Source organism: Thunnus albacares, chromosome 5, assembly GCF_914725855.1.
Source record: "Thunnus albacares chromosome 5, fThuAlb1.1, whole genome shotgun sequence".
NCBI classification, from domain to species: Eukaryota; Metazoa; Chordata; class Actinopteri; order Scombriformes; family Scombridae; genus Thunnus; species Thunnus albacares.
Genome location: NC_058110.1, coordinates 21,627,094 through 21,639,948, shown reverse-complemented (window position 1 = coordinate 21,639,948; position 12,855 = coordinate 21,627,094). Strand labels below are relative to the sequence as shown.

The 12,855-nt window shown below is 41.8% G+C and overlaps 1 long non-coding RNA gene across 1 annotated transcript in view; it reads right to left on the bottom strand.

Annotated features, from left to right (window-relative positions):
- The window catches only part of LOC122982159, a 39,329-nt gene that overhangs the window by 15,532 nt on the left and 10,942 nt on the right, over positions 1-12,855 (bottom strand). The window lies entirely within an intron of this gene.

Sequence of the window (12,855 nt, the reverse complement as noted above, 5' to 3'; positions counted from 1 at the left end):
TGGTAAAAGAGTTAATCAAAGCTAATCAAAGCCAATACATGAAGTTAGTGCAATTCAGTCCACACAATTAATGTAACACCATTCAAGTTGCTGTATCTTTGAAAATAGATATCAGTAATGTTTCAAAGTAGTTAATTTCTTTCCCTTTGATTCAAAAGTAGATGTATTTCATGCATAGAGTGTGTTTTTATGACATGCATATTAACTACATATGGTATCTGGATTTTTTTCCTGTTTCTGAGTCATGTGAAGTAAATGTCTGGCCCCTGCACTGTGTCTGTAACAGATGGTGTGTGTTTGAACGTGTGTGTGTGTGTGTGTGTGTGTGTGTGTCCTACAAAGTCTGGCAGAAGCACCTTGTCGCTCTGCAGTGCATCATGCCAACTCCTATCGGCCAACCTCACAGCACCTTCCAATCTACCGTGTTCTTCCTCTCATTATCAGACATGCAGAATTATTTTCTGTCTTTCGGTCATACAGCGGCAATAAAAAGTCAACTGGACTGAAACTTATTTTGGGGATTATCGTAATAATATATGATGTTGCTGAATGGAACATGAGGATTTGGATCATGACAAGAAAAAAAGTAAATACGCCCAGATAAATAACATTTCTCATATCTTTCTTTCTGTTCTCTCTTACTGTCAGACATGCGTCACTCCAATCCCTGTGTATACATGCTATCAAAATTCGCCATGTCAAATGAATTTTTATGAATTCCACTGTAAGATCTCCTTACAGATGACAGAGATACATCTATGCCCAACATATCTGAAAAATACGGACCTGTTGGTGTCATGGATGCTGCAGCTCAATGTGTAATGACAAGGAAAAAGGATATTGTCTGATTGTGTGTTGCACTTGTTCAGTGATATTTCACAACTGTCCTAATAAGGCTCATAGAAATGACTCCACAAGAGGTTTGACATTTTCAGATCATTTTTCACATAGAACCGTGACAAGAGAGAGCGAGAGAAAACAAGCTTCTGATAGTTAGATAGATAGATAGATAGATAGATAGATAGTTAGATAGATAGATAGATAGATAGATAGATAGATAGATAGATAGATAGATAGATGGATAGATAGATAGATAGACAGACAGACAGACAAAGTGAAAAAATCAACAAAGAAATAAAGAAACATAAAATTCCCTGGGGAGCACATCTCACTGGTAATCCAGAACAGATTGGGCTTCAAACTTATCTCAGCAAACTTTCTGGATTCATTGAAAATGTGATTGAAATGACAAAAAAGGGAACGCGGGGCGATGAGAGGGGAGCGTGCAAGAGAGACCCGTTCACGCCTCTGAAAATCTGTCAAAGTAGTTTGGAATTCATGAGTGCTCCTTGGGAAAGCCGTGCACATAGATTTCATTTCATAAAAGCAGAAAATGCAATACCCAGCTGACGAGCCACGGCGCTACAGAATTCTCTTTGGCAACGCTTTGGTACCATCAAGAGCTGACTACAAACAGCACAGCAACATTGATTTGACACGTGTCATGGGTGTTTTGTAAATGCTTTGGATATTTTCCTCCCCCAACATTAGACTATGGCTGCCTCCTGTCACAGTGCTGCTGCTGTGACAACAGCAGTGTGATACTCCAAAGCCATCCTTTCTCACAGGTCAAGTGGAAAACATTTTCAGGGTTTAATGTGGGCGGATGAATTTTCCATTGATTAAAAAAGGCTGGATGAATTAGAAAATGATTATTTTCAGTGTATGAGGCAATAAAAGTACACAGCATGGAAAGGGAGTTGGTGTGAAGACGAGCGGGCACACATCTTAGAGCATATCTTCCCTCCCTCTCTCTCTCTCTCTCTCTCTCGTCTGTATTCAGAGTCCGTCTCAGGGTTCTCATGCCGTGCTGCTGCTACTGCTGCTGCTGCCGCTGCTGCTGCTGCTCAGGGAGGCAGAGGTAAGCGTGGGGTGGGAGCAGCGGGGTGGGTGACAGGGCAGCATCCATGCCCAGACAGACACAACCTCTCCTGGGCTGATGCTACCAGCATTCCTTGCTTCTGGAGACACGCACAGATGAGCCCTGTCTGAAACCGCCGCTGCAGCCACAGAGTGTCTATGTCAATGTCATGAAGTGTGTGTGTGTATGTGTGTGCTTGCTCTCCAGTGTGCTCCTGCTAGTGGTAGAAAGTAACTAAGTACATTTACTCACGTATTGTACATTGACAGAGCATGAGCAATTTTTTTGCAAAGAAGAATGAGGAAAAATTGCAGTGTCCAGATCTGTAAGGCTGATAAAGACTTCTCTGCACACACTCTTCAAGGCTCTAACTGCTGCCATAGGTGCATTTACTAAACACTAAATACTCATTTGGAGGAGCTGAATACTTATGTGAAGATATATTTTATGTGTTACATATGAAATTATGTAAATCACTTTGTAGAGGCTTGTTTTCACTGTGGTATAAAAGGGTCTTTTTCTGTTGATCGGTGTCAAAAAAGTCTCCTTTGATTCAATGTTGTGAAACCCAAAAGTATATAAAGCAAATACACTAAGCTCTATTTCAACGAGCTACAGCATAAAAATGTTGTTTACATGTTCATGCATCAATAAAAATAATCCTATAATATAATATACAGGATATAATAACATAACCCCTCTTTGAGAGGGGCCAATCTGCATAATAACTACTTTTGGTATTTAAAGATGTTGTGCTGCTAATACTTCTGCACCCTGACTTTTGCATGCATCACTTTTATTTGTAATGAAGCATATTTATATTGGTGTGAAAACTTTTCACCCCCTGCATGGCTACTACATGCTCCTGTAGCTTCCATGTCAGCACAGCGGTACAGCTGAAACTCCAAAGAGCACTCAGTGAAGACGTTTGTCCAAAACAGTCTGTTCATAAAGATAATCAACCTCTCCAGTGCATCTCTTTGCACGTGAATGGTGGAGCTGCATAGGTGAGGTGTCAGGGGTGAGTGGCAAAGAGGGGAGGAGAGTGGTCGCTGTGTGGAAAGAAAAGATGGATACAATGCCGCGGGGTCTTGGCATTGCCTCCTTATAACGACATTACAGTGGAAAGAACAAGCGGCAATGAGCGACACCGTCATTAACCTCTGGCTGGGCTATAAATCAACAGCAGTTCACGCAAATTAGACCAATTCCCCTCGATCTGCCTCCGAAGGCCCTCACTAGGACTACGCCATTATAAATCACATACAGAGGGAGGAGGAGGGACACACACACACATACACACACACACAGATAGAGGGAGAGAGAACGCAGACACTTATTGGTAGTGTTTTACAGTGAGTCATATAAGCTAAAAGAATTAAATTTCTCAGGCTTGCCCTTGGTGACTCATACATATTTTCATCATGGCTGCTTATTACAGATAGCTTTTGATTCTGTCTAGGGGCTCAAAGAAATTGAGGTTACTTGTACCCGTGTTACAGGAGAGGAGATGCTTTCAGTATGAAGATGGTATAGGTTATGCAATTTCAGATTATTATTCTGCACAGTGCAGCCCTTGGGACTGATTTGATATAAATATGAAAGCATACAGCATCACTTTTTTTTCTCAAACAACAAAAGAACGGTTTCAACAGAAACCAAAAATAACATTGGCTACAAATAGAATACTCTAATTTGCCACAAATATGCTCAAATCTCACTTTTTCACCGTGATATCAGTTATTGTTCCAGCCAGATACGATTTGACACCGAACATTATCTTTTTCTCTATGGAAATTTTCAGCTGAATTTGGATTGGGCTGCAGATGAACTGCGTGTTCCTCACAGGGCGGTGTGGGGAGAGGGGTGGACAGCTGCCGTCTCTCTGTGGTCGTCTGTAGGAAAGAGTACATATTGCACGTCATTCGGAAAGGTAACAGATATGGCAGTGTGTCCCAGCCATCTGTCACTGGAGCTTCTCACGTCCACACAGACAAGAGAGAGCAAGGCCGCCGAGACGGCAACAAGGCCCCAGCCTGCTATTGTCTCTCAAGCTTGTGGGTGAATGTAGGGCCCCTTATCATCAGGGCCCACCGCCCGCTGCAGCCCAGCTAACAGGAGCATTGTTCACCACACACACTCACTCAAGGGAACAGACAGACTAAGGAGGGCTTGTGAAATTAAGATTTTGGCATACAGTTAATCTCCAACAGCACTAGTAATCCCATTATTGCCCCAAATCCAAGGTTTTATGTGTTATTAATCAATAAGAAAATTTAAAAAGTTGCACTCAGTTTGACGTCTTGTCCCTGATTCCAAACACTTGTCTTTGCCCTTTTATCTCTTGAATAACCTCTCAGACACACACTCATGTGCACATACACTTCCATCCAGTGCAGACTCCCACAGATAAGGTCCTGGGCTTAGTGGTCAGGGTCGATTTTCCATTATGGAATGTTATAATAAAGATAAACTGTCACAGCAATCAAAGCATCACTATCTTAAAGCAAAGCCAGGACCTCTGTTTTCAACTGCAACCTCCTCCCCATCCCCAAAAATAATCAGCCTCAATCCTCCAAAACACTGAAGAACCACCAACAGTCCCATCTTTTCCTTTATCTCTCCCTCAGAAGAAAGAAAAAAAAAAAAGGAAAGATGAGGAAGGTCAAGGATCTGTCAGAACTAGATAAAGAAGGATAGATGAAAGAGGAGATCGATGGAGAAATCTTAAAACCCTCGCAGATTTTATATATTTTTTCCTGAAAAGAAAACAGGAAGATAAACTGCTGTCAGACTCTATATTCGCAAGTTTCTGGGTTTTTCATTTCATGAGTTGGAGTTCCGCATTATTGTAAAATGCTTGTCCTTTCAAAGAAATTGTTTCAGTAACATACAGTCAAATATGTATATAATAATATATGTGCTTCTGTGTTTCTTTCTCTGTGTCTGAGTGTAAAACTAGGGAGAAAAAAGCCTCACTTATTCCTTTTTTTTGGGCAGCATCTTGGAGCAACGTGTGAGATGACACCAGCTAATCCCTGTGTAATCTCTGTGTTCCTCTGCTGTGGAAGCTGCCTCGACATGAAGGTCCGATGGCTTTGCAAATCAGCTCTTAATACAGTAATGTAGAGTGGAGTGCAACAGAATGGAGAGTAAGCAGAAATCCGGGCAAAATAATCATTTCCGAGAAACTTGAGGCGTTCAAATTTTCAACATAAACATGCAGCAATCCCATAATGGTTCACAGGGAAGGGTAAGGAGCAAATTTAGGGAACCGGCACCGTGGAGGTCAAGGTCTGACCCCTCAGATCCCAACTCACTACGCATCAGAACGGTTCCTCCATGGTTTGAACTCGGGGGGTTTCCAATCAGACAGATTGGTGTTGGGGCCCCATTTGACACGAGGGGCCCCGTGTTGATTCAAATTCTGGTGGGCCAACTGGCAGCCTCTCAGGAAACCTATTTCAATTACCATAAGAGCCTTGGCTTGTTTCCCTTCATCCTATTCTTTAATGGACTATGCATGTACCATCTCATGCAAATGACTTATCGCAAGGTCCTCTCCTTTTAGTGGTGTTGTTTACTTGGTGTGTGTCTGGAAGTGTGTCTGCGTGTATTTACCTCTACACCAGTGTGTCTCGGTGTGTGTGATTAACTAGAAAAGATATACCAGCCATTATCCCTGACGCATCTCTGACCCTGTGGTGGCAATGTTTTGGGAAAGTCGATGAAAACAAAGAACTCCAATAACACATAATTTTCTGAGGCAGTCTGTGTTGACATTACATGAACGGGAGCGTTCTATAAACCAACCGAAAAATGCAGTGGAAGTTGGAGATCAGACACAAGTCGTATCTGCGTTGTCTTCTGAGGCAAAGGGGGGGGAGAACGACAGCAGCGAGAGAGAAAAAAGGTGGGAAGAGGGTGTGTGTGAGTAATACAAAGTCAGTCAAAAGATGAGAGAGGAAAAAAGTTGACTTCAAATAATAATTTGTAGAGCGCTTGCTTATGTTTGTGTGTATATGTTTGGCAGATAATAATACAGTGAGTCTGGTCATCGCCCCCTGTGATTTTCCACCCTGCCTCCCGTTGTTTCATAACATCTTGTTCCTTGTGATAAAGGCTTTCTTAATCTCTACAAATAGTAATAGTTCAAAAGCAATACTCTTTTATTTTTGTCTCAGGACTGAAACATGTTGATAACTGATTAAGATTTTACTGTTAATAGAACGGCTCACCTCTATGTTTTGAGAGAGAGGAGGCGACAAATGAGAAAACGTTCATCAGCCTTGTGCTAAAAGGGCACAATGACACAAAAGGGCTTTTTCACAGTGGATGTTTTGACTTGTCAGCTTAGGAAAAGCACAGGTGTTACTAATAACATAAATAATGGCTCTGTTATTATATTCAAGTGTCCCAGTGGGCCGTGACAGTGTGACCGTGAGGCAGTATTCACAATACCAGGACCCTGAAACTGAAGCAGCTAAGTGGAGTTCAGCCATTATTAATTGTATTATTTACACCTGTGCTTTTCCCACTGTGACATTTTACACAGTGTTCTTTATTGAATGTTATATAATAAAATTAAAAAAAACAGTATAGAACAACATAAATAAGGCTAATGTTTACCATGTTCACCACTTTAGTTAAAGATCCCTTCCAGACATTTTAAGATATTTACATATATATATATATAAAAATACCCTGCTTTGAATAATAATTTGTGTCTGATATGGTTTTTCTACAAAAAAGTTCAGTTAACTAGTTAAGATTTCTTAAAATGACATCTATTCCTTCTCCCACATTAAGAAATACAGAATCTATGAATATGTAAATATTGTCCATTTCAAAAGTTTAACTGCTTGACTCAAGATGTCTCCTACTTCACTGAAAAGTCCATTCTCAGTTTTATGTGCACTGAAGGCTTCAAGTTTTCACATCACACTTGTGTAAGTTGCACACTGGACCAAGGCTGGCTCCAAACTAGTTGTGATTTCACAAATCATGCTCATAGGTTTACACCTTAAACTGAGATTTTTGGTGAGCACAGAGAAACTTGCCTCCTTTGGTATATTAATTTGAAAACAGATTTTCAGTGTCAAACTCTGCACATATATTATTCTGCACAGTGAAGTGCAAACATCACAGTCAGTTGACAATCAGAAAAACAAATTTTTGAGTGGAGGGGGACTTTAAGTGTATCAGCATGCTAACTTAGCATTTGCTAATTAGCACTAAACAAAAAGTGCAGCTGAGGCTGATGGGAATGTTGTTACTTTTGCAGCTTTTTTGTAAACCAAAGTACTGGACAAATTGAAAATTTGACCTGATGATAGCGCAATGAAAGGTCAGGTCATCACCAAAGTCATTACGATATATTGACTAGAAACCATTGATGACCATGTACCAAATTTTGTGCCAATCCATAAAGTAAATGTGGCGATATTTCACCGGATATGTTAAAACTTTGACATGCTTAAGGCGTTGGAAGAACAGTAAGGGGATCAACAGAGGAATTCATTGTTTGAGACCACAAACGTGTATAAGTTTCATGCCAATCTATCTAATAGTTGTTGAGACATTTCACACAAAGCCAAAAATGTCAACCTTGTGGTGGCACTATAGGAAAAATCAGGGTACCACCAGATTCATCTACTGGGGATCATCTGTGTCTCTACAGAATTTCATGTCTAAACCAAAGTGGTGGACCAGTCGACCAAGAGCAAGGCTAAAAATAAACAATAAGCATACATAGTGACGAATTAAAGGAAAAAACATGAGGCATGAGGGGTCACTGATGAGTATGAAAATTGTGTGAATCATATATTGTAGTCTATAATTAGACTACAATATAGAAGATAATAGAAAATAATTTATGCTGCAGTTTATGGCTCCTCATTTATTAATATGATCTATGTTTGTTAATGTTTCAGTTGCAAACATTAATTAGCGAGCCAGTCTAAAAGATACCTTATTCTCCACGGGGGTGATGAAGACAGTTGAACACATATTCAAATAAACTCGTAATTAATTATGTGTATGTAATGACTAAAAATACACTCTGGGACTGTGCAGAATGCATCCAACACTCCTGTCATGTGCAGAAGCAGAACACTGTGTAGGTATTTAATCTTTCTTCGACGCAGAGGTGAGAGCTGAAGTGGGAGCAAACCTGAAAACAACTTTGGACTTGTATGAGATCCAATTATAAGAGGTGGAAGGGAGCTTCCTGCTGCTCTCCCCAGGATAAGAGTTCATCTGCTGGGGATGAGCTGTGGGATTACCTGGCCCTGGGACCGGTTCCCAGGCCGCAGGAAAAGTCCATTAGCAACTAGGTAATCTTCCCTCGATTAAAATAGGTGGACAAGAACATGCCAGAACAGAGTGCAACCCGTTTGGTGTTTATATGTGTGTGATTATGTGTGTGTGTGTGTGTGTGTGTGTGTGTGTCCATCCATCGAGTGTCTCTTATTAGTATGCTTGGGCCATGAGGCTACACTGACAGTGGGGCCTCTGAGAGAAGCAGCGCCATGAATTCTTTAGCATGAGCTTGCATGTACCCTTGCTCTCATCACGCCTGAGAGGACAAGTCCAGTCAACGGGGAGACAAGGAGACACACACACACACACACACACACACACACACACAACCTTCATTTGACACACACATCTATGCCTTCCAGCCTACTCTGAGCAAACTGAAGGTTCCTCTGGCCTACATGCAAACACAGTCTGCATTTAACCATCTCATCAGCACACTCAACACATTTCCCTCTGACTCACAGAAGAGGAGCCAAACGTACCCATGTCCACACATGCACACACACACACACACACACACACACACACACACATAAACAGAAACACACGCATGCACAAAAAAAAAAAAATCTGAGGGAATTTTCAATCTCTTCTTCTCCCTTTCTCTCTCCCTCCGCCTGTGGAGAACACTGGCAGGAATCAGGGAGAAGAGCAGGGTTGCTAGGCGACAGGTTGTGGTTGCCATGGTGAATTTAAGTGGAACAGCTGGTCCAATCAGCATAAAGTGCGGGCAGGCGGGGGCAGAGCCAGGGAGGCTCATGCCAACACAGACAGACAGGAAGGAGAGGCTGCTGAGGCATGCAGGATGGAGGAGGAGAGGAGAGGAGAGGAGAGGAGAGGAGAGGAGAGGAGAGGAGAGGAGAGGAGAGGAGAGGAGAGGAGAGGAGAGGAGAGGAGAGGAGAGGAGAGGAGAGGAGAAAAGATAACAGAAGAAGAGAAAGATAAAGTAGGCTAATGAGTGGAAAAGACAGAAAGATAAGAGGACACTAAAAAAGGAGGGATGAGGAAAAAGAGGTAGGAGGTCAGAAAGACAGGAATAGCCTCAATGAGAAAAAACCATGTCTGGTCAGACAAATAGATTGGGACCAAAAACTAAAAGATAAAGATAAGAGGAAAACAAAAGTAAGTTGGGACTCGTTCAAGGATATATTGACATATTTATGAAGTCGGGGATCTGTTTGATAAATCTGGTTCAAGACACACATGTTCAAATATTATCTTCACCATCAGAGCAACAACATGAAATGTATGTTATGTTTGTTTTACACAGCAACACCGCTCATAAGGCAGCAGCCACGGTAATCAAAACCTGATAGAAAATATTTAAAGGCACAACACAGACCGGAGTGAAGAAAGAAAAAAAAAAAAAACAGCACAGGCACCGTCACAGTTAGATGTAGCTAATGATGACGTGGTGATAACGTGGTGATAATGATAATAGGGTGGGAAAACGTGTGGATGTGGGGACCAGGGATTTCACAGGCCCATCATCAGTTGTGTGTAATGGGTGGGTTTTTTTTGTTGTTTTTTTTTACATTTCTCAAACGTGGCTAGGAGGCTGAAGAGTCTGGTTCAGTGTGGTGTAAAAGTTTTCAGTCATGAGAAATCAGCAGCTCTGAGAGATTGGTTGGGTATGTTGGGGTGACAATGAGAGGATGGAGACATAGAAGATCTTATCCCCTCCTATTTTGGTTTGTTTTTTGATTTGTTAACTTAAAATGTCATTATTTGTGCACATTTATGAGTAATATTGTCATTTTTGTGTCACCTTGTCCCCATTGATGAATGCGGTGAGACATACTTTACTTTGAGCTGCTTCTTTGCATGAAAGGGATGAAATTATCATTATTTTTAGTGAGAAAGATTGAAAACAAGGATGCGCAAAGCTCCACACAAACTGAAACTGCAACTGAGAGTTAAACTACATATCAGTATGACCTGACAGGTGCTCCCTGGAGTCAGTTATTTCTGATTTTGCTTATCTGGTCAGTGTTCAGGAAATGGTCTGTTTCCAGGTCCACCAGTGGACAGCACTGTCTGCTGTCTGATACTTTATCAGTTATTGGTTTCATACTTTATCAGACGTCTGAGATTGAACCATGCACTGCACAGAAACACACACACACACACTTCCACACAAACAAGATTCGAAATTCAAGAGTTGATTGTATTGACGTCAGCACAGGCACACACTTGCATACACTCAAGTACTTATTGCAGACTGTAAACTACAGCAGACAACTGTCTTTTAATAAAGTCAAGCACACTTTACCTTACCTTTTATAGACTTGGATCAGAATTACACACACATATACACAACATACAATACACAGACATACAGTACATAGCTATGTTCAAGTCTGGTTTGTATTCAGAGGAGAAAGGAGACTTACATTCTCAGGACACATACGCATGTTTTCCTCAAGGAGGACACACTCTCAGAGAGTCTTGCATGAGCAGGCACAGAGGGGAGCGAGATGAACACAGGCTGCCACTGCTGTAACCAATCATGGCAGCCACTTATCCTGCTCATTCCCCTCAACAGAGAACAAAATTATTTTGCCGCCGCAGTCGTAGAATTTGCATGATTTTTACACCGGGAATAAGAATTTGAACACGGAAGGAACAAGATCATTACGACATATCTTTAAGATCCTCTACATTCAGCTTGGACAGAGCGACTGTACAGAATTAACAGTGTAAACTAATGTTAATGATGAGAATAATATTGTTTTCAGCACATGACAACATGTGAGGTAAACTGTGGCACATTCAGGCGCTGCCGATGAATAGAAAAGGCTTTAGAGCTTGTCCAGCTCGCAAGATGTCCATTCACACAAAGCTCTCACTCTGTCACACCTTCCTCCTGTCACTCACACAAAGCATGCTGGGAGGCATGGTTTCCAGGGCGACCGAGAGGCACCTTTCCTTGACGACGATTCAGAATGCGGAGATGGAGGACATTAGCTTGCACCTCAGGTGTGGCAATATTGGTGCCTATAGCTCGACCACGAGCAGAACAAAGCAACCGTGACCGCTTTGCTGGAGAGGAAAAACATAGAATTTGATATATAGCGGAGGGAAAATAGAACTGAATAAAAATGGGAAGAGGTAAATATATATGGCTGGAACAGCAGATGAAGTGGGAAGTGAAATTACCAACAAGCATTTGTTCCTTGATGAACTTCATAGGTTTTGTTCTTTGCGGCTAGTTAGGATCCTCAAGAGCTCGGTGTGACAGAGGACCTACTGGGAGTTGAAACAGCTCTTTGGGTATCTCCTCTCAGTGATAAATGAACTAAGCTGCTTCACACTTATAGTGTGAATTAAAATTTCACACACACACACTCTCTCAAAAGACCCTCACACACTGTCCTAAATATGCAATAACACACTCCTGAATCCCCCCTCAAGGCTCCAAAATACATCTTCAAAGAAACCGTCAATCTGCTTAACACATTTTACACACTGCACACACACACACACACACACACACACACACACACACACACGGCCATAGCTGCACACATGTGTGCACAGACGCACAAAAGAACACACTCAGACCCAAAGCACACAGATCAACGCAAGAAATGGTTAGACTTTGTGATATCGTGTTACTTTCGGTGAAGGCCAAACCCATGAAATTCATAAAGAGGAGACACAAGCAGAGATGGGTGTGTCGTGCGCACGAACAACACACTATACACGGAGAAGACAACACACATCTCAAGAGAAACACACAGCGAAGGGAGAGTGAGAGGGAGAGGAAAATGGGTGTGTGTGTTTGTGTGTGTATGTGTGTGTGTGTGTGTTTGTGCGAGCGAGCGAGTGAGAAGGAGACTGAGTGCATAGAGAATTGAGTGCAGTTAGTAGTGTTTCCCCCTCGGCTGAGGCATTAACAAGCCTATAATGGACCCTCTTAAAAAGCTGACTAGGATCTCCTCCAAAACTAACTGATTTAGAGTGGCCAGGGCCCCCATGGGCAGTGGCCAAGTCCCCCTCTGTCCCTCCCCAGCACAGCCACAGCCAGCCCCGGTGGCAGGCGGCACAGACACATTGTGTTTGTCTACTGAACCACAAGCAATAGCAGTTTATAACACAATAAAACACCATGAGGAGGCATTAATTGGATATAATAGCCAGGGAATGATTTAGATGATTTAACACCTTTTCTCCAAGACGAGTACATAAAAGAGGGAGAAAAGGAAGAGAAGGATGAAAGGGAATTAGAAATGGACTTACACACCGTTTCCGACTCTCATTTCAAATGTTCGCCTGGTTCAAGTTCTCACCCACACACACACACACACACACACACACACAAATATAGAGAGCACAAATGCAGATGCAAACACACAGCTGAGCACACACACTCGCACAAATGTGAATATAATGTATGCAAGTCAAATTTAGACGCATCTAAATAAGTTTATATAGTTATCAAATGAATAATCAGTAAATTTAACAAGTGAGTCAAAGGAAATAAAATCTGTGCTGCCTTAAAATGAAAGCAGTGTAATATTCATGTTTAAGTCATTTAGTAATCCTTGAACTGATGGCAATAATCAGTCACAGATGCAGCTGATGCTGATAGGATATGACAGGCTAGCTGG